We start from the raw sequence: 24,955 nt of genomic DNA, 5'->3' as shown, positions 1-24,955 counted from the left end.
AGTTGGTTCGTCACATGAAGAAATGTAAACACATCTATCATGGACCGCATTGTTAGAAGGAAGAGTACCATGACAGGGGGAGTAACATACCTATGAAGAACTATTATTGATGAAGAAAAGAAGTAGTTGGGCACCCTGTCTGCCATTGATGTCAAAGGGGGAGAGAATGTTGGAAGGGAAAGAATATTGCCATCAATGACAAAGGGGGAGATTGTTAATCAAGGTTGTCATTGATGTCAATATGGCATTTGTGGGGATGGAAAATATTCTTGTGATAACCCTTTTGTGATGGCATCTATAGCCCTATGTTGAATAATTCTCATGATGCCCTAAGGAATTCCCAAACCTAATATTATGTGTATTAATGAAATGCTTGCATTAATAAGCATACCCATGATGCATGATCTAATGAATCCCTAGATGCGCATGATCTATCTTGGATGATCTGATGATGCATGATGATGAATCCCTTACCATGAAACCCTTCTATGATGCATGATTAAATGTTAATTGGCAAATAGGATGCCCCAAGCCCTAAATATCTTGTGAAATAATGATTCCCCAAAGATACCCTTATCCTAAAAAGCTATAAAGGCCTAATACCACGAAAAAGGAGAACTAGACATAAAATCCTAATGGCTGCCATAAATAACAGAATGACATCACAAATATGACTTTCTTGGTGGTAAAATGACCTTATTTAAGGAAGTACTTGGCATAATCTCATAGAGAACATTTTCCCCTTTCCAACAAGCTATTACACGCCCTCTAACTCTTATTAGATTGGGATAAAATGATTTTTTAAGTTATATAGTTATATATATATATATATATATATATATATATATATATAAGGACAATCACAAAGAAAAATATTTTTTTCGACCTTAGAGGCACGTTTTCTCAATGGGACCTAGACCATCTTAAAGAGGATTTTTTCCTCTTTCCAATGAGCCCTTACTTGCCCCGAAACTCCAAATAGTTTGTGAGATATTGAATTTTTAAGTCAAGAAAATTATATTTAGCAGTGAGCCGACCTACACTCAGTTATACAAGTCGGCCTCACTTCAAATAGACATGTCCCTTCATTTCAAAGTCAAATTCATATAAATAGAAGCTCAGAGTGTCATTTTTACTCACTAATTTTTAGTGAAGATTTCATAGATAAGGTACAGAGAGGCACAAAAGTAAACATAAAGCTGAGGAGGATAAAAAGACATAATAGGTTGGGAAATTTCTTAAGGTATTTATTACAGAATCTCGGATCCCTAGTTGGAAGGGTCTGATTGCAGACCAGAGGACTTGTGACAAACCTCAGACCTGTGGGAGACCAGAACCGTTGATAGTTACCACTGTTGAAGCTCAAACAACCACCTGTGGGAGCTCATTTAAGGCTCGTATCTGTGGTATAAAAAGTTCAAAACTGTGATTTGAAATTTGGATCTGTGGCTTAAGCATTTCAGACCTGTGATTTACCTCTAGGCATATACCTCTTGCAAAACTTGTGGCTGATCAGATTTTTTTTTTTTGAAGAGACAATGGTCATCTCTTCAGCTTCACTTGAAGCACTTCAAAAGAGCTTTTGGTATAACCTTTGAAGACACTTTGGAGTAGATCTAAAGGAGTTGTTGACCCTTTTGTAGACCTGTTGAAGAAGACCTTTTGAAAGCATCCCAATGAAATATTTTGAAGTAGTCCTATAATCATCTTGAAGAGCAGCTTATTGGGGAATATCGCTAAGCATTAATTCTTGAACCCATGAAGAGTAGTGAAGTTTTGGGAAAAGGATTCTTGAAGCATTGAAGTATTTGGAACCCTTGAAGAATTCTTGGAGCAGTAGATTGAAGACCTGTAGGTTATCCTTGGATCAATTAAGTGCATTGTGCATTTATGGTTTGGGCTTAGGTTTAAAGTACTCTTGAAGGAGCATTGTTTTGAAGATCCTTTTGGAGCACATTGATGACACCTTGGAGCATCTTGTGAAGATACGTTGAAACTGAACTTGGAGATATTATTGGAAGACCATGATGCATCATTGATGTCATCATGAGGTAACTTGGAGAAATTGCATGGGTATGATGAAGGGAAATGGTGACACCTTCTAAGAGATCAAGGTTGTCATTGATGCTGTAGAGTGGAAGACTACAATGAAGCTAGAGATTGACATGGTAGGTTGAAGAAGATATTGGGAGCAGTGAAATACTATCAAACACATCTAGACAAAGTACAAGAGTGGGTTGGAGCCTAGAGGGTTGGTGCCCGGAGGTTGGATCCTCGAACAACAAGGTTGGTACCTTAGAGAATAGGGTTGGAGACCTAGAGGATCAAATTCCTCAAGAATATAGGTTGATGCCTCAAGAAGATAAAGGATTGGATTCCTTGGGATCGGTGCCCCAAAACTGATAGGGTTGGAGCCCTAGAGGATCAGAGTCCTCAAGAAACCAGGTTGGTTATTGAATCAGATATAGGATTGGAGTCCTTGGGGTTGGTGCCTTGGAAATTCCAGGTTGGTGCTTGGCAACAGGTTGGAGCCTGGGAGATTGAAGATTAGTGTCTTCATCTAGGGTTGGAGCCCTACATATATTGTACTTGATCTATTAAAGAAATTAATAAAAGCATTTATTCTTCTCGTTGTTCATTTTTTGTTGTAAATATAAGTGATCTAACTGGCAAAAGTAACAATTGAAAAGGAATACTGATTCCTCCCCCCCAAGTATTTCCAACAATTGGTATTGGAGCCAGTACCTTCACTCAAAGCTTAACAACTTGAAGGTGGATCATTAGAACACAAATGGCGAAGCCAAGGAAGAAAGTCTCCAATCCTCCTAAAGATGTGTCTCCCTCAACCATCGAAATTGATGTCAATCAATTTGTTAAGGCTCCATTGTTCAATGGAAACTTTGATATATGGGAAGCAAGAATGAGGAATTTCTTAAAAACTCAAGGCATTGGCGTTTGGAAATCAATGATTGTTGATAGCATGATGGATGGAGAATCCAAGGAGTACAATGCAAAAGCAATGAAGACAATCTTGAATGGGCTACCAGATTCTATAAAGGTCAATTTGGAAAAATGTTCGTCAGCAAAGGGTATATGTGACAAACTTCATGACCTTCACTCAAAAAGAGCATTGACAATGATCTCTAGTCAAGAAAATGATGGAAAACAAGAAGGAAATCTAGAGCCCATCAAGAAAGCTGAAGATAAGAGTGATGACATCAAGCCTAAAGAAGACCTAGAAGATGAAGAGAATGAAAAAGATTTTGAAGAAGATCTCCTTACTAAACTTATGGCTACCATGGAAGAGATTAACAATTTGAAAAAGGAAAATAAGGAACTTAATAAGAAAGCACAAGTTGGTGACCAGGACAAGACAAGGAAGGAAGTTGACCTTGCCAAGCTTCAAGTACGGGAAAGAGATGAGGATCTCACCAAGATTAAGGAAGAACTTCATCAAAACAAGAGAAAGCATCATGGAAAATTCATATCCATGACAAATCAATTGGATAAGGCAAAGAAACAGGAAGATATCTTGTCAAACCACCTTGAATAAAGGCACAAGATCTTGAACAAACTTGAAGAAAAGATTTGTCAATACTAGGAAGAGGTCTCCTCCCTTAGATCTCAACTAGAAGAAGCAAGGAAACAAGCACAAGGAGTTGAGAAGGTGATGGAATCTTTGACATTCATAGAAGGACAAGTTGATGAAGCAGAAAAGGAGAGAAACACCATGATATGCTAACTAGAAGAAAAGGATGATGACATCACCAAGTTAAAATCAGAAGTCACTTCTCTTAAGGCCCAATCATGTGAAGCAACCAAGATGAAGGTAGAAATGGAGATCATTCTATCAAAGAAGGTTGAAAAATGAAAGAAAATGAAGGAAGAAATTGTCTTTCTTAAAAAAGAAGTTGACTTGCTGAATAAGAACTTGAAAAGTTCTCAAACACTAGATGACATCCTAAGTCATCAAAGGTCTCCCCTCGATAAATCGGGTCTTGGCTATGCCCGTGAATACTCAAGCAAGGATGATAATGCTTCAAACAACAAGGATGTGAGGAATCTTGTAAGAAATGTTGATGCTCACAGCAAAGGCAAGAGTCAACTTGACATTGGAAGAAATCCTATTCCAAGAAGAAATGCAGATGGTGTAAAGGATGCAAGAAGCAATGGTTATCATCAAAGGATCCCAAGGCAAAATGAATTCAGAAGTACATCAAGGAAACCTTCATCTCCCAGGTACCAAAGTTTATTTCTTGGTTATTGTTATGCTTGTACAAACTTTGTACACATGGCAAAAGATTGTAGGGCATATCACAAAGATAAATATTATGGTCCCCATCAATCTCCGAGAAGCAATTTTGCAAGAAATCATGAATTCTTAGTCATGAACAACATAGAATTATTCAAGTGTCTTAACATTGGTCATATGGCACATGATTTGTAACTTGACTTGGGCTCCTACAAAAGCTAGAACCATGCCAGAGAAGAAAGTTACACAAGTATGGATAAGGAAGCAAATACAATCCAAAAGTCTCCTAAACTCTCCAGCCAACAACACATGTTGTTGACCTCATCTTCGACAATCTAAGAATTTGATGGTGAGACTCTACCAAAGGAAGATCATGCATATAGTTAGGGGGAGCTTATGATGATTAGGCATTCTTGTAGAAGCTATTCATGGATGGATCTTATGAAAACCTTGATGACTCATATCTGGACATTCATAGATCATCTCTCAGGAACACTCCATTGAAGAACATGATCTCTTATCTATCCAATGAACTATTGTTGAATACTTCTTCCATTTGTTTACAAGACAACAAGTTTTCATGAGCTATAAGAGTTTATGTAGGCAGGGGGAGTTGGTTCATCACATGAAGAAATGTAAACACATCTATCATGGACCACATTGTCAGAAGGAAGAGTACCATGACAGGGAGAGTAACATACCTATGAAGAACTATTATTGATGAAGAAAAGAAGTAGTTGGGCACCCCGTTTGCCATTGATGTCAAAGGGGGAGAGAATGTTGGAAGGGAAAGAATATTGCCATCAATGACAAAGGGGGAGATTGTTAATCAAGTTTGTCATTCATGTCAATATGGCATTTGTGGAGATGGAAAATATTCTTGTGATAACCCTTTTGTGATGGCATGTATATCGCTATGTTGAATAATTCTCATGATGCCCTAAGGAATGCCCAAACCTAATATTATGTGTATGAATGAAATGCTTGCATTGATAAGCATACCCATGATGCATGATCTAATGAATCCCTAGATGCACATGATCTATCTTGGATGATCCGATGATGCATGATGATGAATCCCTTACCATGAAACCCTTCTATGATGCATGATTAAATGTTGATTGGAAAATAGGATGCCCCAAGCCCTAAATATCTTGTGAAATAATGATTCCCCAAATATGCCCTTATCCTAAAAAGCTATAAAGGCCTAATACCACGAAGAAGGAGCCCTAGACATAAAATCCTAATGGCTGCCATAAATAACATAATGAAATTTTCACAAATATGACTTTCTTGGTGGTAGAATGACCTCATTTAAGGAAGGACTTGGCATAATCTCATAGAGGACATTTTCCCCTTTCCAACGAGCTATTACATGCCCTCTAACTTTTATTAGATTGGGAGAAAATGCTTTTTTAAGTTATATATATATATATATATATATATATATATATATATATATATATATATATATATATATATATATATATATATATATATATATATATATATATATATATATATATATATATATATATATATATATATATATATATATAAAATTTAAGGACATTCACGAAGAAAAATATTTTTTTCGACCTTAGATGCACCTTTTCTCAATGGGACCTAGACCATCTTAAAGAGGATTTTTTCCTCTTTCCAATGAGCCCTTACTTGCCCCGAAACTCCAAATAGTTTGTGAGATATTGAATTTTTAGTCAAGAAAATTATATTTAGTAGTGAGCCGACCTACAGTCAGCTATACAAGTTGGCCTCACTTCAAATAGACATGTCCCTTCATTTCAAAGTCGAATTCATATAAATAGAAGCTTGAATTGTCATTTTTACTCACTAATTTTTAATGAAGATTTCATAGATAAGGTACAGAGAGGCACAGAAGTAAACATAAAGCTGAGGAGGATAAAAAGACATAATAGGTTGGGAAATTTCTTAAGGTATTTATTACAGAATCTCGGATCCCTAGTTGGAAGGGTTTGATTGTAGACTATCGGACTTGTGACAAACCTCAAACCTGTGGGAGACCAGAACCGTTGATAGTTACCACTGTTGAAGCTTGCACAACCACCTGTGGGGGCTCATTTAAGGCTCGGATCTGTGGTATAAAAAGTTCAGAACTGTGCTTTGAAATTCGGATCTGTGGCTTAAGCATTTCAGACCTATGATTTACCTCTGGGCGTATACCTCTTGCAGAACTTGTGACTGATCAGATTTTATTTTGTTGAGACATTGGTCATCTCTTCAGCTTCACTTGAAGCACTTCAAAAGATCTTTTGGTACAACCTTTGAAGACACTTTGGAGTAGATCTAAAGTAGCTGTTGACCCTTTTGTAGACCTGTTGAAGAAGACCTTTTGAAAGCAGCCTAGTGACATATTTTGAAGTAGTCCTATAATAATCTTGAAGAGCAGCTTATTGAGGAATAGCGCTAAGCATTAGTGCTTGAACCTATGAAGAGCAATGAAGTTTTGGGAAACCGAGTCTTGAAGCAGTGAAGTATTTGGAACCCTTGAAGAATTCTTGGAGCAGCAGATTGAAGACCTGTAGGTTATTCTTGAATCAATTAAGTGCATTGTGCATTTATGGTTTGGGCTTTGGGTTTGACATTCTCTTGAAGGAGCATTGTTTTGAAGATCCTTTTGGAGCACACTGACGACACCTTGGAGCATCTTGTGAAGATACTTTGAAACTAAACTTGGAGATATAATTGGAAGCCATGATGGATCATTGATGTCATCATGAGGTAACTTGGAGAAATTGCTTGGGTATGATGAAGAGCAGTGGTGACACCTTCTAAGAGATCAAGGTTGTCATTGATGCTTTAGAGTGGAAGACTATAGTGAAGCTAGAGATTGACATGGCAGGTTGAAGAAGATATTGGGAGCAGTGAAATACTATCAAACACATCTAGACAAAGTACGAGTGTGGGTTGGATCCTAGAGGGTTGGTTCCCGGAGGTTGGAGCCTCGAACAAAAAGGTTGGTACCTTGGAGAATAGGGATGGAGACCTAGAGGATTGAATTCCTCAAGAATCTAGGTTGGTGGCTGAAGAAGATAAAGGATTGGATTCCTTGGGATCGGTGCCCCAAAACTGATAGGGTTGGAGCCCTAGAGGATCGGAGTCCTCAAGAAACCAGGTCAGTGCCTGAAGCAGATATAGGATTGGAGTCCTTGGGGTCAATGCCTCAGAATTGACAAGGTCGGTGCCTTGGAAAGTCCAAGTTGGTTCTTGGAAATAGGTTGGAGCCTGGGAGATTGAAGATTGGTGTCTTCATCTAGGGTTGGAGCCCTACATATATTGTACTTGATTTATTAAAGAAATTAATAAAAGAAATTATTCTTATTGTTGTTCATTTTGTGTTCTAAATATAAGTGATCTAACTGGTAAAAGTAACAATTGAAAAGGAATACTGATTCACCCCCTCCTCTCAGTATTTCCAACACTACTGTAGTGACCTTTCCTAGAAGATCTACAATAGATCGCACAAGAATCGATTTAGCTTACAAATCATCGTCCATGTATATTGATCCACAAGTAGTAGATACTGCCTATTCTTTTACACCATCTGTAAATTGCCCACATATAGATCTATTTGAATATGCCCAGATTGTAAATTTTTCATCCTTGCAAGTTATTTGCCCAAGCTGCAATCAAAAGATAAATCTCAGTAGCCTTGCTGATTTTGTCCTACATCAGAACCACGATCCAAGGACAGGAGTATCTCCTCCTACAACTTCTGTCAGTCTATGTCCAGATCCTAAGTGTTCTGAAATACCATTCCCTCATGATACTGATCATGTATTAACGATTCGTGAGCTTCCATCTTTGGAAAATGAAGACCCCCGCCTCAAATACATGTTTAGAAAAATGCATCCTGATGGTATGCCTCGCTATGGTCTAGGATATCTGGAACAACTTGATGAGATAATCCCTCAATCTAGATTTGACAACTTTGTGCCTTTTGATTGTAAGAAGCCGTCAAAACCAGAAATGCACAAGTTCTTTTCGGTTATGGAAGGATGTAGGAAGCATACAATTGATCATCAACGGAAGAAAAATATGCTTAATTGGGATTTATACACTCATCCTGAGGCTGAAAGTTTTGGCCTTACCACTCCATACCCAAAAAAAAATCAGATTATCCCATGAATGGAAAACATACATGCAAAAGAACAACGTTTGGTTGTCTTTTTATGAATGGAAGAGGAAGCAAGAAAATACAGATGTACAAATCGCAGATGTTAAATCATCCTATATTATTATAAATTAAATAAAGAATAATATTATATTATTAATATTCTTTTATTTTTTTTACAAAAATGCATACAAACTCTTTTAATATAATTATTAATTAATCAAATACAAATAAATGATTTTACAAGCTTTCCCTTTCCACAACTCTACAAAGTATTTATATGGTCGCCAATAAAATAAAATATGAGCACAACTATTAGCTGATGTTGAGTTATGCTTAGACGCCTTTTAGAATAGTTTAATTATATCAATAGTATCTTTCATCCTTAACGCCCAAAATCAGTCCTGTAAAGTTGTAAACCCTATGCCTATGCGCACTTGGTCAAATCAAAGAAAATGATTCCATGGCCCCTCTCAGTCACGTCTGAACACATATGTCACTTGGTGCATAGAAACAGACCATCAACCACATGCTAACATATATACCATTAAACCCCAGGCTAAAATATTTAATAATGTTTGAGATTATGTTTGAGATTTTTTTGAACAATCATGTTTGAGATTTTTTTTAATATATTTTTTGAATAATTTTGTCTAAATTTTGATAAGGATTGGTTGGAATTTCAAGTTTGAGCTATATAGTCTATACTATTTCACTAGTCCCAACGCTTTTCAGAAGATTGAATCTATTTATACATTCCAACATTAAATTTATTTATACATTCAAAAATGTAATTTAAACAATAAAAAATTGTAGGGGCATTGGATCCATTTATACATTCAAAAACACAATTTAAACAAAAAAAATTTACAATGGCATAAAAAACTTATTGTATTCAAGTTAGAAAGACAAAAACTTAGAACAATTAGGCTAAGCTATTACAAAATGTTTCCATATTATGGATTATGCCCTTAATAATAACTAAAATGAAGATGCCTATGTATATACATCATAGATAAGGCTCATAACTAAAATGAAAATGACTACATACATACATGACACACAGAGTTTGACAAAAGCCATAGCTAAAATGAAGATGACCATATTGTACCTCTTTAAAAGTGGGGATAAAAGCATCCCCTCTAATTATAAGACCATATGATTAACCCCATTTTAGCCAATGGATTATTTTGGAAAAGAAGTTTAGCTATAATCAAGATGACCATATTGTACTTCTTTAGAAGTGGGGATAAAAGCATCCCCTCTAATTATAAAGCCACATGATTAACCCCATAGGGATTATTTTGGAAAAGAAGATTAGCCTATGGATAGAAAGTCATGGTAAAAGAGGTAATTACCAAGATGGATTTAGAAGATATCATTTGACTATCGACAACCTTGTTACTCTCAAAATCATTGTGGAGGAGTGTTGCAATAAGAAAATTTATCACATATGTTGTTTTGTTGACTTTAGAAAAGATTTTGAGACTATTCCCATGACAAACATATGAAAGAGGCTTGAAGAGGTAACGATTATTCTTGAGTTAGGGGTTGTATGAGAACATTATTGCTAATCTCAAGACCATTGAGGGTTGGCCAAAAGAAATTAATTGTAATATCGGAGTCAAGCAATGGTGTTTCTTGTCCCCTACCCTTTTTGGCATACACATTAGTAAAGCTAGAAGAGTGTTTGGAAGATACAAATTGTGCTCGCCCCACACTCATTGGTATAGTCATAACTCTTCTCCTTTATGCTAATGATATTGTTATTTTTGTCAAGGAAAAATTACGATCATGAAAAACAACTAAGAATCCTCCAAGATTTTTGTTCCAATATGGGTGCAACTATTAATATTGACAAAAAAATAGTCATGATAATCAAATCAATAAAGATCACATATGATACGACAAAAAAAACTTGGTAGAATTTCATATGAATATCTTGGAATTGATATCCATCACAAGCTCAACTAGAATTGAGAAAAGGATAAATGGAGAATGGAAAGCTTATTATGGACTTGAAAATAATTGTGAAGCAACAAAGTTTTGGGTATGTGATAAAGAGAAACTCCTCTTTGAGACTCTTGTCACCATTGTTATACTATATGGATGTGAGGTTTTGGGATTTAGTATCTCTAGGGAGTTGTGGAGGAAGATAGAACAAATAGTTTATAACCGACAATATCGAGATTAAAAGAAATACAACCTATCCTATCCTCCCGATCAAAGCAGGATTGTCCCATATTTAAAGCATGGCTATAATCTAGGTATCTTATGTAGAAGAAGAGGTCAAAGAATAAAAAATTGTAAGGGCATTGAATCCATTTATACATTCAAAAACACAATTTAAAAAATAAAAAGTTTCAATATCATAAAAAAACATATTGTATTCAAGTTAGAAATACAAAAACGTTGAACAATTAGACTAAGCTATTACAAAATGTTTCCATACTATGGATTATGCCCTTCATAATAACTAAAATAAAGATGACTAGATACATACATACATAATAGATAAGGCTCATAACTACACTGAAAATGACTACATACATACATGGCACATATAACTTGACAAGGGGTGTATCTAAAATGAAGATGAACACATTGTACCTCTTTAAAACTAGGGATAAAAGAATCCCCTCTAATTATAAGGCCATATGATTAACCACATTTTAGCTAAGAGATTATTTTGGAAAAAAAAGATTAGCCAATGGGAAGAAAGTCATGATAAAAGAGGTAAAGGCCAAGATGGATTTAAGAGATATCATTCAACTGTGGACCACCTTGTTACTCTTAGTATCATTATGGAGGAGTACTGCAATAAATAAAATTGATCGCTTATGTTGTTTCATTGAATTTAGAAAAGTTTTTTCCATTATTCCTGTGACAAGCCTATGAAGGAAGTTCGAAGAGATAATGGTTCTTCTTGAGTTGAGGGTTGTATGAGAACATTATTGATAATCTCGGGGCCAATATTGAGGGCTGGTCGGAAGAAAAGAATTGTAATATCAAAGTCAAGAAAGGGTCTCCCTTGTCCCCTACCCTTTTTGGCATACACATTAGTAAAGTTATAAGAGTGTTTGAAAGATACAAGTTGTGGTTACCCCACACTCATTGGTATAGTCATAACTCTTCTCCTTTATGCTAATGATATTGTTCTTTTAGAAATGAAACATTATGATCTTGACAAACAACTAAGAATCCTCCAAGATGGGTGTGACTATTTGACAAAAAAAAATTCATGACAATCAAATACATAAAGATCACATATGATACGATAAAAAAAATGGTAGAATTTCATATAAATATCTTGGAATCAATATCCATCACAAGATCAATTAGAGTTATAGAATTGAGAAAAAGGATAAATGGAGGATGAAAATCTTATTATGGGCTTGGAAACAATTGTGAGTCAACAAATTTTGGGATATGTGATAAAGAAAAAATCGTCTTTGAGACTCTTGCCACCCCTATTATATTATATGGATGTGACATTTGGGGATGTAGTATCTTTAGAGAGTCATGGAGGAAGATAGAAAAATTCAAAAGTAGTTTATAACTGAGAATATCAAGATTAAAATAAATATGCCCTATCACATCCTCCTGATCAAAGCAAGACATTCCCCCATTGAAAGAATGACTATGATATTGGTATCTTATGTATAAGAAGAGGTAAAATAACATGAAATACAAGAGATTTCCTAAAATTGCTTCTAACTCTAGCAAAAACCACCACCTTTGACTAAAGCGGGGATAACATAAGGATGCCTTGGCTAGACCATTTGAGGATAAAGGAGGAAATCATTTTTCAAAATAAGGATACGATTAAAAATAATATTACAACAAATTTTAAGGAGAAATTGTGTGGTGATAAATAGTTATAGGGAAAAAGAAAACTACGATATTATAATGATGTGATCAACCCAAATCTCGAAAATCTAAAATATCTCTATGTCTTGGACATTGTAAATAAGAAACTAAGCATTGCTAAAATAAGAGAAATTCTCATGAGTTCCATAATGAAATTGGGTAGTAGTCAATTTTGAAAATACCATGGGTTGAAAGAATTTGTCACTTTGTGACAACAAAAAAGGGGTTTAAAATTAATGGTAGATCTTCTTAGATTGTCCAACTATACTCACATTAGATCCAAATTTTTAAAATAACTTTCACACCACCAACCTTCTTGACCTTCTAACTCAACAAAACCTATGGTGATCTTGGAACACTTCTTCTAAGTACTCTTACCTTCTAGGTCCATTAGACCATTTTGTCTTAGTGGACATCATCATCATCATCATATATATGTGTGTGGATGGGTGAGTGGGTGAGGGGGGGGTTGGCAAGCAGGGATTACTAATGCAATGACTAATTTAAAAATGGGTACCATTGTGTCTCTCTTATGACAATTAAAGTTGATATAATAAGATTAGTTTACATAATAATACCATATTTTGAACTAGATACAAACATGTAGTTCAATATCCAATTTAGTCCATTACTAACCCTAGCTTTGGTATCACCTAGTCATTGCCTCTCAATCCCTTACAATCATTGATATATATTCAAGAGAGGGAAATCCGCCGCCCTCTCCCCCAACCACTCTTCTTAATGTCATTGAAGTTTCCTTCCTAGCTTAGGTCATTTCTTTGAAGAAATCCACTCATAAGTCACAACCTTTTATACTTCAAATCAATCAAACCTTTAAGTAAAGCTTCTCACTACTTCTTCTCATCATATGGCATTGTCTTTGATTGAAAAAAGTCTAATTTAGTGGTTCACTAGTCTTTGGCTGTCACTAAGAGCAATGGATAACAAAATTCCAAAAAAATTGATGGCCATGATCAAAAGAAAGCTCACATATTACTTATGTGGACAATAATTCTATGCTTTTTGTTTGAAAAGGAAGAAGATTGAGATCTCATTTCTTGAAATGGATTGTCTTTTATGGGAAAAAGGGTAATGTGTCTTAATAGACATACTACAAAATTTGACATAAAATTGGATGTGCCCTCAATTATTTTAGTATTGTTTAACTTGTCTCATTTTCCTTTACAATGCTAAAATGAAGATCCATTATGTCATTTGCAATTATTTAGGGAAATATATAGATAAATCTAAGCCAGAATATAACGCATTTGCAAGTGCAAGAATTTAGTTTTGGAAAATGGACTACCTAAAACAATATTATAGAATCTAGATAACTAGAATCATATGAAAAAGCTACATTATGAACAACTCCCATTCAAATGTAAAGCATGTCATGAATATTATCACCTTTACAAAAATTGGTTAAAAGAAAAGAATATAAAAGCCTCAATTTAAGCCCTAGCAAAGGAGGATCAATGATAAACTTTAGAAAATGGGTACATGTCAAGTTGTGCATTTAGGCTTAGCAATTTTATCATGCACCAATATGCAAAAAGGAAACATGATTCCCACTACAAATAGGTTCATAATCCTTTCCCAAGTGGAGTTTGAACCATTGGTTGATACCTCGAGTCCTCTTTGAAAGGACAATGCAATTGTGATCCGAATTTTAACATGAACATAACAAATTAGAGATATAACCATAAATACAAAGATGCAACAAAATAACACTTCATTTCATTAATTTCAAATACTGAAATATGTTTACAAACAGAATGGAAATAAGACTAGCTTAAGCGATGGTAGTTTATCTCTAAGAAGAGATGTGGCGACTACATGCCTCTGAACTGCGTTACGGCTTGAGGGCCTATTTATTATTGAGAAACAATGGAAAACCCTAAACATTCAAAAACATAACCCTAGGAGATGAAATGCCAAACTATGGGCCCTGTTGGGGTAAATTGGTACATCAACTTTCCAGGGTTGTAACTTTGGCATACGATCTCCATTTGATGCACACAATACCTCGTTAGAAAGATATACCAGAAGACTAAAATTGTTGACATAAAGTATTAAATTAGAAGGATCTATTTGCCATTGGTGATTTTCCAAAAAAACATCGTTTAGGGCCTCAAAACGGCTCCAGAAGTTCAGGACCCGAAAAAATACCAAAAATAGTAAATTATGCTACAATTAAGGAAACGGAAAAAAACAATGGTGGGGGTCCAAGCAGAATAGACTAGTGGTCACTAATATCCACCTTGATCATTCCTCCCCCCTTAGGAAGCAATGATCCCCATTGCGTTGAGTTTCTCCATGAGATGAGGAAACTTTTACTGAACTTGGTCCTTGGTGAATGAGTTGGCTTGCTTTGACAACTCGATATAGTTGGATCTTTTGCTGTCGGGTGTTCTTGATCTTTGTGCCCATGATCTGATCAGTTTTGGCTTGTTCCATGCAGTTTGGATTTAACTCTATAGGTGTGAGTTGTTTTGCAATGTCTAATGTGTCCAACAATAGTGGGAAGTATGGTCGAAAGCGATCCAAATTAAATAAGATTAGGTGTTTTAATTTTTAAGTAATTTATTATAAATTTTGTTATTGGATATAATATTAACATCAACGTATAAATTGAGAGAAAAACAGGCCAATCCATGAACTACTCGTGTCATCCGTCTCCGTGTGCTTTCAGTGAGCATTATGAATTTATGATGAGTGAGAAGGCCGATGTCATACAAATTTCATTTCAAAAGATTTTATGGGACACTTTAGACAATCAGTGTATGAATGCGATGTGTAGGAAGACTATATAAAACATGTCCATAAAATTTTGAAATATGCACCATCAAACCCTATGCCCACTCACACAACATAAAATAAAATAATAAATTAAACACCATACACTAAATTAATAATTGATTTATTATTTTTTATATATGATCTATTAATAAAAATAAATTATATCCTACAAACAAATTGTAAAATCAATGAGCCAATTATAATTGATTTATTATTTTTTATATATGATGTATTAATAAAAATAAAATTATATCCCACAAACATATTTTTGACTTGCGCGCAGACACATGCCATCAACCGCGCACATTTTTATTTTACATCACAACAGGAAACCGTTGTAGGCGACAAGAGGTTTCGAATTTCCATTTCACTCCCACTTCCTTCCTTTACCCGGAAAATCGATCGTACTTGGTATAGATTTACCTCTCTCACTGAGCTCTTTCTCGAAATCACTTACAAAAATTATTGAACACATGACCCATGAAATTTGAAAACCATATTCCAATGCTTTTAACGAGTAATGGAATTTTCCCAGAACTTCACCAGTCAGACTAATTTTTAATGGACCTTTTGGTTTTATCCGTTAACAATTTCAATAAAAAATTGTACCCGTTAATAATTATGTTTTGTTCTATCATTTAAATTTTTGGAAAAAATATATTTTTTAATAGAGTTATTTTCAGTGAGATTTTTTTTCTAAAATCACAAATTTGATGGGTAACTTAACCTCTGCACAATCGAAGTGTCTTAGGGGTTATTCAGGGTGTTGAATCATATATACAGTCAAAAAACAAGTTTAAATAATGCAATAACACAAATATCAAGATTTCACGTCAAAATTTTCCGTGGAATTCCAATGTACAAAAAGTCACACTATAGATAACTCCTTTGTTAATGTATTTGATTTTTAAAATTTAAGGAAATTCGTTTAAATTAAAAATTGTATCTGTCAAATATTATGTTTTTTCTATAATTTAAATTTAAAAAAAAAATTGATAATGTATTTAAATTTTTAAATTAAAAAAAAAATTGTTTAAATTGTTGTATGTTTGTGTTTTTTTGGTATATTTTTTAAACAATTTTGTCCAAAATTTGATAAGGATTTGTTGGAATTACAATTTTGATAAAGATTTGTTGTTGGAATTACAAGTTTGAATTATATATTATATACAATTTCACTACTATAAGAGCTTTTCAAAGCATTAAATCTATTTATATATTCAAAAATGCAATTTAAACAATAAAAAATTGCAGAGTCATTGAATCCATTTATACATTTAAAAACACAATTTAAACAACAAAAAATTACAATCTCATAAATAACATATTATATTCAAGTTAGAAAGACAAAAACCTAAACAATTAGACTAAGCTATTACAAAATATTTTCTTACTATGAATTATGCCCTTCATAATAACTAAACTGAAGATGACTACGTAAATACATAATAGATAACACTCATAACCAAAATAAAAATGACTACATACATATATGGCACAAATAGCTTGACAAAGCCCATAGCTAAAATGCAGATGACCACATTCTACCTCTTTAGAAGTGGGGATAAACTGCATCCCCTCTAATTATAAGGCCATATGATTAACCTCATTTTAGCCAAGGGATTATTTTGGAAAACAAGATTAGCCTATGCTTAAAAAATCAAGATAAAAGATGTAAAGAACAAGATGGATTTACGAAATATCATTCAACTATGGACCACCACGTTACTCTCAAGATCATTGTGGAGGAGTGTTGCAATAATAAAATTGAATGTTTATGTTGTTCCATTGACTTTAGAAAGGTTTTTGACATTGTTTCGAGTGCCTTGATTCCCATTGACATCAAAGGTGGGATATCTTGCATTGGTTAACGACTTCCCCAATGGTCGGTAATCCAATGATTCTTGCTTATGTTCGACATCGACAAGATTTATTCACATATGCAAGATTGCACACAAGTGTGTAGCAGTTGAAGACTATATGGTTTTGTACACAGATTTGCAGCAATTTGGATTTTGTATCAACATTTCCATTATCATTTGCAGTAACAGTCACCTTTCCTCAGTGTTTGGGGACATACAACTCCTCAAGCATGGGGGAGAATGGGACCTTCAGTTCATCCTTCAGCTCTTCAGTTCATCCTTCTGCTCTGCAGTTCATCCTTCAGCGTTCTTCGTAGGTCCGATCAACAGTTACATCAGCTCCAACCTTTCCATCCTCCACTTGATCTTGCAACACTATACACATCGACGACAAAGGTAAAACTTGAGGTAAATTTGGCTTAAGATTCTCTAATTCATTAGAAGGTTTAGGAAACGTAATGATTCACTACTTCTCATTCCATCCATTTTATCTTTCATAAACCTTTTGTTTGCCCTCCATTCATTATGCTGATACTCTGATTACAAGACCATGTAAAAGCAATTCCTTGTGGTATAAAAGCAGTATCTTAGTGTCTTCTCCTCCCATGATAAAAAATCATAGGATGAAGTCATTACTGCCATGAAGTGATAAAAGAAACCACCTATAATCATTGGCCTTATGATGACAGAGTATGCAAGCATCCATCCACATACTTACCATCTCCATCGCCACCTCATTTCATCCATTATCTCTTCCTCATCCATCCCTTTGCTGTCCTCAATTTGTATTTCTCTGAAAATCATTATGATATGTTAATGTGAAGAGTGCTACTCCGTAAGAACCAACACCTCCAAATATTCAAATAGTGCTGCTCCACATGAACCAATACTCCCAAATATTCAAGCAATGTTGTCCCACAAGAACCAACATTTGCAAAACAATGTTAAGAATTTGTCAATGAGCAAGGGAATTGTTTGCATGAGGACATGCAAATCCTCAGGCATGGGGGGTGTTGGGCCTCAAATATGCCCAATTTTCCACTATATATTACCGCCATTCATAACCTAAATTCATATACTTTTACACTCATTTTGTACCATAATTCCTCAACTTGCCATCAAATCACGTTTTGCATCTTGTGGTTGATTATCATTAGTTTTCTTAGCTTTTCGGTGGTTACGGATGATTTTTCCATGATTTACTAATGAAGATTTTTTCTGAGTTCATTTGCCGCAGGTTTCCATTACCAAAATTCCTCACAAGTCAATTAAACTAGTTGGTGCAAGTAGAGTACGAAAAAACCCAATTTGGGGCTTCGACATTTCGGCACACTTCCGAGGAAAACCAAGGGATTTATTGTCAAAAATGATGTTATAACACCTTCCCATGAGTTGGATTGCACTCAGGTCTCACATGTGGGTCTCTAAAAGCAAATCAACAAATCTGCTCAAAATTCGCTCAGTTTCCAAACTGCCAAGTTTGACCTCAATTTGTGTGCAAATGGAGGTGAATTTGGAAAATATGAGCAAATGAGTTTGTTACCAATATAAAAAATTATCTATATCCAAAACCGTTCTCCAGATTCGAATTTCTCTAGAAGTTATACGCAGGTTTTTGAGACAATTTTATAAAAAATGACTGTTTTTCCAGAGTTCTAGAATCTTGCAAAAAGAGCCATACAACCAACTTCGGGAATGATTTATGAGGATATCGATTTGAATGAGACAAATACAAGAGAGATGTTTGTTTAAACTATAACAAATTATGCTCTCTCCAAACCGTTTTTCAAAATTATCCATGTTTAGGAAGATATGCCAATATCGTTGAGGTCAATTCGTTAAAAATGGGCAATTTTCCAGAATTGGGGAAAATGACTAATTCACCTTGTAAATCTTATAAATGGCTTAGCCATGGCCTGTATTGTAAGATTTTTTGGAAGAAGGAGGATACATTGAAAGGATTGAAAGAAGGTATCCATATGAATTTATGTCTTGAATTTTAATACAATTCCAATTCTGTTCTTAAATGTTGTAAGTGATTTTGGTTCTTGAGTTTTAAGTGATTTTAGTTAATCTGGGCTTGCTCCAAGAGTGGAAAGGATCCACAACCTCTGGAAAAAATTCTTACATTTAGTTTAGATCTTAGGATTATTTTGCTTTGTTAATTTACAATAACATTTTGTGTGATTGCTTAGGTTTTTTTTTTGTACTTAAAGTTCCTGTTGTAATTTCATAGACCAAGTCGACAAAGATAAACTTCCTTGATTGATAAAACTTGATCAAGGTCATGCTAAGCGATGATTTAATATATCAGCATTTCTTTTGAGAATCTTACTATACAGAAACGTTTATGAACTCTTCTTGATTCAAATTCATAGTTGAAGCATTGAAAGTATTTTAAACCCATACTCGGCATTCCTCATGAATTTGATGGCATTACATGAATGCTGCAATTCTATGTTCCTCAATTGACTATGCAATATAATGAAAAGAAGGTTGTGTTAACATTAAGAATTGTGTGCATCACTGTAGAATCTCTTTGAAGTTTCGTGTGAGCAATAGTTTCAATTTCGTGAGTTTCGTTAAATAGCTTCAGTCCTTTGAGTTTTTTTGTATGCAAGAGTCTCAAATTCTTTGAAGTTTCGTTATGAATGATAGCTTTGATTTTTTCTGAATTTTATCATGAACAATAGGTTAAATCTCCTCTGAGTTTTATCATAAACAAAGTTAGATTCCTTTGAGTTTTGACTGTGAACAATAGTTTTAATTATGAACAGAGGTTTTGATTTATCTGCGTTTTGTCACTAGCTTGATTAGGACAATAGATTTGATGAATTCTTTGGCAATAGAGTTTCAATTTTCTTACATGTCATTTGTTTCGATTGCTCTGAGTTTTATAATTCGATTGCTTGACATAGCATTAGTTTAGAAGAATGGAATTTTTTAAGGGCTAATCTTCGCCCAGTGGGCTAATTTTCCATATTTTTCCACAAAAAAGATTCGCCAATTGGATTTATAAAAGACGATTCACCCAAATTTTAGAATATAAAATTATTTTACCTTAAAACTCGCCAACATTATGTAGAGACTATATATAAAATCATTATAAATTTGAATGATTTTACAAATATATCAATAAACATTTTATAGTTTGCATATTAGGGATTAGTGAGATTTGCCAATGTTTTTAAACTTCAAGAATATTTTCCATCCTTAAAATTTTCCTTGTTTAGAAGCCTTTGCATTTGAATGTCTTTTGTTGATTGAGCCAAAGTAGATCAAAAACTTTGGAGCTTAGTTTAGATTTCGTATTCATTAGTTTAAATTAGATTTCGTATTCTTGAGCTTAGCATAGATTTAGTGTTCATGCTTTTTGATTTAGTGTACATGCTCTTCAAATAAAATCCTCTGTCTTGATTAGCATTAGAGTGATTGAATGAATGATTTCATTGAACATAGGTTGAATTATGTCGATAGCTTATGAGTATTTTGTAGTTAATGCATCAGTGTGGTTTCATTGTAGTTAAGTTTTACTTTCATTGAAATTAAGTTTTGATTGATTTACTTTACTTAGATTGAGATTAAAATTGTTTAGTGATTTTTATTTTTTGTTTAATTCAGAAATAGGAATAGGAATCGTTTTTAGGAATTTGATGTTAATTTAGGTTAGATGCTCTGATCCTGCGTTACCTGCACTTGTATCTCTAAGTATTACGACCCCAGATTGATAATTTAATGCTGGAGTTATAACACGTAATTTCTCCAACAACACCTCTTCAGTTGAGGGTTGTCTAAGAACAATATTGCTAATCTCAAGACCTTTGAGGGTTGGTCAGAAGAAATTAATTGTGTTCCTTGTCCCGTACCCTTTTTGGCATACACATTAGTAAAGTTAGAAGAGTGTTGGGAAGATACAGGTTGTGGTCGCCCCACACTCATTGGTATAGTCATAACTATTCTCTTTTACGCTAATGGTATTTCTCTTTTGGTAAGGAAACCTTACAATCTTGTCAAACAACTAACAATCCACCAAGATTTTTGTTCCAGTATTGGTACGACTAGTAATATTGACAAAACAAAAGTCATAATAATCAAATCCATAAATATCACATATGATACGACCAAAAAAAATTGTATAAGTTCATAATAATATCTTGGAATCGATATCCATCACAAGCTCAAGTAGAATTATAGAATTGAGAAAAGGATAAATGGGGGGTGGAAAGCTAGTAATGGATTTGAAAACAATTTTTAGTCAACGAATTTTAAGATATGTGATAAAGAGAAACTCTTCTTTGAGCCTCTTGTCACCCCTGTTACACTATATGGATGTGAGGTTTGGGGATGTATTATCTCCAGAGAGTTGTGGAAGAAGATAGAACAAATTCAAAAGTAGTTTATAAGTGACAATATCAAGATTAAAAGAAATACACCCTATCCTATCCTCGTAATCAAAGCAAGACTTTTCCATATTGAAAGCATGGCTATGATCTAGGTATCTTATGTACACGAAGAGGTTAAAGAACATGGAAGAAAAGACTAAAAAATATGAAATACGAAATTTAGGAATGAACCACACAACTCACAGGTGAGTCGAGTTGCATGTAGAGGTTGCCCAAGCAACACTGCTAAACATTCATTAAATAAACAATCAAAAGATACAAATATTATAGGAGTCCATTTATTTAGGGAGATCAAACAAATTCTTGGGAAATAGGATCTAACTCCTAAATACACATACAATCAAAACTACCTAACGAATCCATTTTCCATTATTTTCAAGTTCCCCCCTTCATGGAGAAAGGATTTATTTGCACACCTAAGATCTCCCTAAACAATTCAAATTTCATCTTCTCAAGGGGATTTGTTAAAATAAGTGACATTTTCACAAGTATTACAATATTCAAGAAAAAATTCTTTATAATGTATCTTCTCTCTAATAAAATGAAACTGAGCACAACATGTTTTTTTCTTGCATGATACATTGGATTGATTGCCAACTTGATCGAGCTCCGGCTGTCACATTTGACCAAAGTAGCCTTCTTTTGTTTTTTTCTAACATCTAGAAGAACTCTCCTCAACCAAAAAACTTCACAAGTTGATGTGCAAAAAGCTTTATATTCTAACTTAGTAGATGACAATGATACAGTTGGTTGCTTCGTGCTACTCCATGAAATAATCCTGGATCCAATGTTGAATGCATAACTTGTAGTAGATCTCCCATCCTCTGATTACCAGCCCAATATAAATCTGAGTAACCTGCTAGCTCAACATCAAATGAATCAATATACTTAAGACAAATTAAATTGGAATTTATAGATGTTATTTTTGACATTTCTTGTTGCCATTTTCAACAAAAAGTAACCAAAAAGAGCATTGATGAGGGTCAATAAATGATCGCCACTAGAAGTGTCACGAAAGAGAGAATTAATGATGGGTCTTTAACGACTCTCACCAAAAGTGTCATTGAAAATGACTTTGGTGACAAACCTTAAAGGACCATCACTATATACACTTACAACAATGTTTTTTAAGGACCACCAATATACGTGCCATTGGTGACGGACCTTAAAGGTCCATCACAAGCATGACCCTCACCGATGACCTTTTTTGTTGTATTGTCTTAAGCATGAATGCAAGGAGATGCAAAGTAGGTGACAACAACCATATTGATAAAAAAAATTGGCAGTGAGTGGGGTCTCTTCATTTGATTTCTAGTCTCCTTAGACTTGTCTTCACCAAGACTCTAATACCATGTTAAAATATGAAAGTTCTATGCAGAAATCTAAAAATCCTTTGCAGAAACTTGAAAGTTCTATGCATAAATCTAAAAATTATTGCAGAAACTTGAAAGTTCTTTGAAAAAATTGAATGTACTTGCAAAAAATTGAATGTCATTTGCAGAAAATTGAATGAAATTCATTGTACTTTACAAAAACCTGAATGTATTTTGCAGAAAATTGAATGAACTTTACAGAAAACTGAATGTATTATGTTGTTGCAATTACTTAGAATCCATATTTTTTCTTCAAAATTTTTCAGACCAGCAATTGTAGATAGAACATAAACTTAAAGATCATATGAAGACATCCAAACACAAATATAATACACTAAGATCAGGTCCAATGACTAGGAAAAAACCCATAACAGGAAGACCCAAATGATTATTCTTCTATTAGATTTCTTTAATTGTTCAACAAAGTACAAAGAGAGAGATAATGTGAATGAATAAATTCACCAATATTTTATCAACTTGCAGCTGAAGTGTTCTTGCTCTTTGCTTGAAGATCTCCTTCTCTTGATCATATTTTGTCCTTTACACTTGCTCTAGCTCTTCCCTTGCTCTTACTCTTCACTTTCTCTCACACTTCTCTTGCACACACTCAACACTGGGTCTCGTTCTTCACATTGAACATGCTACTCTCAACTCTAACTTGCTCTTGCTTAAATAAATGAGAAAGGAGAGGAGTTACAAAATGAATTCATGCCTTGAGCCAATAATAGGAGAATTGAATTCCATGATGGAGGAGTTATTTGAGGAGAAGTGTAACTCATCCCAATAATAGAGAGAGAGGTACACTTGTCTTGAAGAGTTACAATTCGAATTAGGGGGAGAGAGAGTTGCACTTAGAAATGAGAGAATATTTGGTGAGAGTTAAAAATCAAATTGAAAGAGAGAGTTACAAGTGTATTTAATGAGGAAGAGTTACAATTTTGCCATACATTAAATTAGTGAGAGAGAGTTACATTCTCTTAAGTGTGGAGTTACTATTTTATTCCAAGAGAGGTTGGATTTTCCAAGTAAGATATTCTCAATTTAATTTAGTTATTCCACAAGAGAATTTATTTTTATTAATCCATTAAAGGTGAATGACTTTAGACTATTTTATAAATAATAGTATCATAATAATAATAATACTAGTAAGAATAAATATATTGATTCTTGACTTATATAATCATGATTGATTTGATTTTAAAGTGGATTCGATATGTCGAGATTATCCTTAATCATTTAGACATGATTTTCTATTTTTGGAAAGCCACTTCCAAATTGAGATGTGACTTACTAATTTTGGAAAATCATATTATAATTGTCATAAATGAAATTTTATTATAGGAAGTTAAAACAAAACTGAAAAATATTTCTTCTATGAAAAATTCATCCCTGAGGTGCTAAATTTTAACACAAGTAGTGTGGGTTCAAGTCTCCCTAAACATGTTGGCCCTTATGGCATTTATGAAATATTGCTTCTACTAACTAAAATAGTACGAAGTTACCAATTATACCTAATAAAATGTACTCATTACTATTAAAAAAATATTTGTTCAATATTATCATCTTTGTAATCAAAACTACTTAAATTACACATAATTTGCTTATTTTCCAAAAATATACTATTTTCTAAAAATACACCATTTACCATACAAACTTGTTAAAAATGTGTTCAAATGTATTCTCAATTTTTAAATTTATTAAATTCTACATTTTTGAAACCTATGAATATAAGACTATTTTTAAGATTGATAAATATATCACAATTTTCAAACCTATGAATGTACAATTATTTTTAAGATTTATACATGTATTACCATTTTCAAACCAATAAATGTATAACTATTTTTAAGATTTATAAATGTATCACCATTTTCAGACTTATGAATGTACAACTAAATCTGAATGTATAACTATTTTTAAGATTTATAAATGTATCACCATTTTCAGACTTATAAATGTACAACTAAATCTGAATGTATAACTATTAACTATTTTTAAGATTTATAAATGTATCACCATTTTTAAACTTATAAATGTACAACTAAATCTGAATGTATAACTATTTTCCACCAATGCTCAATCAAAATAACTCTAAGTAGATATTTATGATTAATATTAACTTGAAAACTTCGCTTCGATTATTTGGACATTCCTATTCGCGAAATCCATTAACCTTTCTGAACAATGGATTAACGAAATCCATTGTTCAGAAAGGTATGTTTGGAATTGGATGTCAGTGAATG

This window comes from Pinus tabuliformis, chromosome 1_1, assembly GCF_031772625.1.
Source record: "Pinus tabuliformis cultivar Carrire ecotype Pingquan chromosome 1_1, CPIR1, whole genome shotgun sequence".
In the NCBI taxonomy this organism is placed as follows: domain Eukaryota; kingdom Viridiplantae; phylum Streptophyta; class Pinopsida; order Pinales; family Pinaceae; genus Pinus; species Pinus tabuliformis.
This window is presented reverse-complemented; position numbering follows the sequence as displayed.